This window comes from Choloepus didactylus, chromosome Y (assembly GCF_015220235.1).
Source record: "Choloepus didactylus isolate mChoDid1 chromosome Y, mChoDid1.pri, whole genome shotgun sequence".
Lineage (NCBI taxonomy): Eukaryota > Metazoa > Chordata > Mammalia > Pilosa > Megalonychidae > Choloepus > Choloepus didactylus.
This window is the reverse complement of record NC_051335.1, coordinates 28,968,607-28,972,722: the sequence shown is the minus strand read 5'-3', so window position 1 is coordinate 28,972,722 and position 4,116 is coordinate 28,968,607. Positions and strand designations below refer to the sequence as shown.

At 40.1% G+C, this 4,116-nt stretch overlaps 1 pseudogene; it reads right to left on the bottom strand.

The window, feature by feature from the left end:
• Positions 1-2,728: 2,728 nt before the first annotated feature.
• LOC119524278 lies at positions 2,729-3,186 on the bottom strand (annotated as a pseudogene).
• Between the last annotated feature and the right edge of the window lie 930 nt (positions 3,187-4,116).

Genomic DNA, 4,116 nt, shown 5'->3' with positions numbered 1-4,116 from the left:
TCCAGGAAATTTTCCATTTCTTCTACATTATGCAGTTTGTTGGCATACAATTGTTCATAGTATCCTCTTTTTTTTTTTTTAATCATCATTTTATTGAGATATATTCACATACCACGCAGTCATACAAAACAAATTGTACTTTCGATTGTTTACAGTACCATTACATAGTTGTACATTCATCACCTAAATCAATCCCTGACACCTTCATTAGCACACACACAAAAATAACAAGAATAATAATTAGAGTGAAAAAGAGCAATTGAAGTAAAAAAGAACACTGGGCACCTTTGTCTGTTTGTTTCCTTCCCCTACTTTTCTACACATCCATCCATAAACTAGATAAAGTGGAGTTTGGTCCTTATGGCATTCCCAATCCCATTGTCACCCCTCATAAGCTACATTTTTATACAACTGTCTTCGAGATTCATGGGTTCTGGGTTGTAGTTTGATAGTTTCAGGTATCCACCACCAGCTACCCCAATTCTTTAGAACCTAAAAAAGGTTGTCTGAAGTGTGCATAAGAGTGCCCACCAGAGTGATCTCTCGGCTCGTTTTGGAATCTCTCTGCCACTGAAGCTTATTTCATTTCCTTTCACATCCCCCTTTTGGTCAAGAAGATGTTCTCCGTCCCACGATGCCAGGTCTACATTCCTCCCCGGGAGTCATATTCCATGTTGCCAGGAAGATTCCCTCCCCTGGGTGCCAGACCCCATGTAAGGGGGTGGGCAGTGAGTTCACTTGCCAACTTGGTTTAGTTAGAGAGAGAGGGCCACATCTGAGCAACAAAGAGGCACTCAGGGGGAGATTCTTAGGCACAACTATAAGCAGGTTTAGCCTCTCCTTCGCAGTAACAAGCTTCATAGGGGAAACCCCAAGACAGAGGGCTCAGCATGTGAAGCCATCAGCCCCCAATGTTTGTGAGAACAGAAGCAACAATCTAGGTGAGGAAGTCCAGCACCTCTGCATCCTCCCCCAGCTCCTCATGGGGGTCCTGAATATATATTTTTATTCTGTGCCCAAATTACTTTGGAATGTGTTGCTATTTCACTCTAACCTATACAGACCTACCGTATCTCACTTCCTTTTCAAAGTTCCATGTAATTGTGGTGTTTGAACAAACTGACTGTAGAAGTTATATTGTTTAGAAAATATAGATCCTACACCAAATAAACATCTCTTCCCCTGGTCTCACATGGAAGTTGAAGTTTTAACACACAGTCAGTTTCAACCTTTACCCTTTGGCCCAATTTACCATAGTCTTAACCAGATCTGCTTCATTCATATCTTTAATTGAGGTCTGGGATCTTTTTCAGCTTTTTTTTTTTTAACAGTTGCTGTATGCACTTATACTGACATTCATATCTGCCCAGCTGTAGCGCTGAGTTTCAGGTGTCACACAGATACCCAATGTTTATCACCCCAAACTATTTTTGAACATTTTCCTTACACCGGAAAGAATCAGAATAAGAATAAAAAACAAAAGTAAAAATGAACACCCAAATCATCCCTACCATCCCACCCTATTTTTCATCTAGATTTTGTCTCCATTTATCTACTTATCCATCCATACACTGGATAAGGGGAGTGGGATCCACAAGGTTTTCACAATCACACTGTCACCCCTTGCAATCTACATTGTTATACAATTGTCTTCAAGAGCCAAGGCTACTGGGTTGTAGTTTGGTATTTTCAGGTGTTTACTTATACCTATTCCAATACATTAAAACCTAAAAAGTATTATCTATATAGTGCATAAGGATGTCCACCAGTGACCTCTTGACTCCATTTGAAATCTCTCAGTCACTGAGTATTTCATTGCATTTTGCATCTCCCTTTTGGTCAAGAAGATGTTCTCAATCCCATGCTGCCAGGTCCAGATTCATCCCTGGGAGTCATATTGTAGGAATCTTTTTGATGACTGATTGGATCTCTTTACCTGTGATTGGTTTGTTGATGTCTTCTATTTCTTCTTGGGTCAGTCTAGGTATCTGCCAGTTTGGATACATTTTGCCCCCTGCAAAGCCATGATCTTTTTTTTTGAATAACAAAAAATATTTTACTAAAACATAAGATTTACAGAAGTTTCCAGACAAGCCATGCAAAATGGTCACAAGCTTCTTTTTTGAAGGGAGGATTCTACACTTGACAGCAAAGTCACAATGTTATTAGTGAGGGCTGTGATGTTTGTTTAATGTCCCATTTTGGTTCAAACTATCAAGCTTGTCCATTTACAGCACCTAAATAAAGTCAGACTTGGCTAGAGGGTATATTCTAAAGAACTGGTTAGCTGCTTTTAACCAATGTATTTAATTAGATCACCATAAGGGGGGAGCTCATAAAATTAAAATAAAACTACCTCCCTCCTCAAAAATAAAAATAAAGTAAAGAAAAACACCCACACCCCTGCAGCGAACCCTGACAACTACCTTCATTCACAGTGCTTTATACTCAAACCATGATAGGGAATATGAATAAAAGCAGGATAGGGGCCACTACTTTTAAACATTTTGCAACAATCCAGATGATACTTCTAGCCTCTGCTCATGCTTTACAAGAGTGAATCAGGACAGGACATAGATTTGCTAAAGTGCATTTAATCACCAAAGGACTGAAGATGTCTGAGCTTTTATCCTGTAATGTTTCTAAGACTGTGTCCATTAAATGCAAACAAAAAAGGAAGAAGTCTTGAGAACAGGAGAAGTGATGCACACTTGATGATCAGATCAATTTAAATATTATTCATGGCATATAGCCTAGTCCATGCTCTAGCTGTTTGTGTGGCTTGGGCTTCATTGGTCTTCCACTGCTCTGCTACATCATTTGCTAATGGATCATCTGGATTGGGAACACTTAACAAAGCCTGGATCGATAGCAGAACTGTGTGGATCTGCAGTGCCGGGGACCACTTATCTTTCAAAATATCTAAAAATATTCTTCCCAACTTGTCTACATTAGGGTGATATATTTTGGTCATGAATCATACATTAGGGGCTGCCATTGGGTATTCTTCTGGAAGGAGTAGTTCAAATTTAAAAGTCCCTCCCTCAAAGGGGAATCCTGGGGGCCAGCAACGACCACATGAAAATAATGGGCATTGCTTTCATCTGGTTCTGCTTTAATACCAGGAACTGGTTCTGCCAGCAAATGCTGGGTTTCCTTAATAATCCTGCAGGGCATGCCAGCCATATTGTCAGATCCCAAGTTTGGCCTCCGGTTTTGTCTCTGGCTCCACTCTCCTCACCATCATGATCTTTTAATCCAATCTTGTTGGGTGGAACATTTTGGTTGAATGTTTCCATGGAGATGTGTCTAACCCAAGGGTGTGTAATGTCTTTCATTAGATTATTTCCATGGAAGCATAACTGTGCCCATTCAGTGTGGGTCTTAATTAAATCACTGGAGTCCTCTAAGAGCTAAGAGACAGAAGGAGCTTAGTGCTGCAAGTAAGAGAGACACTTTGGAGATGGCTGTTGAAAATGGAATTTTGCTATCCATAGTTTGCCTGGGAGAAACTAAGAGAACACTCCCAGAAGCTTAGAGAGAAATGATTTGGGAAAAACCATTTAGAAACCAAAGCTCTGGAGTAGATGCCAGCCACATGCCTTCCCAGCTGACAGAGGTTTTCTGGATGGCATCAGCCATTCTTCAGTGAAGTTACCCTATTGTTGATGCCTTAGTTTGGACATTTTTATGACCTTTGGACTGTAACTTTGTAATAAATAACCCCCCCCTTTATAAACACCAATCAATTTCTGGTATTTTGCATAATGATAATATTAGAAAACCAGAATAGATTTTGGTACCGAGAGTGGGGTGCTGCTGACTTTACAATTACCAAACATGTTGGAATGGCTTTTTAAATGGATAAGGGAAGATTCTGGAAGGATTGTGAGGAGCTTGTTGGAAAAGGCCTAGACTGCTTTGAAGAGACTACTGGTAGAAATATGGACTCTAAGGATACTTCTGATGAGGACCTGAGCATAAGTAATGAATGTGTTATTGAAAACTGGAAGGGAGGCAATCCTTGTTTTAAAGTGGCAGAGAATTTGCAAAATTGAGTCCTGGTGTCAGGTGGAAGGCAGAATTTGAAAGCTACAAACTGGGATATTTAGCTTA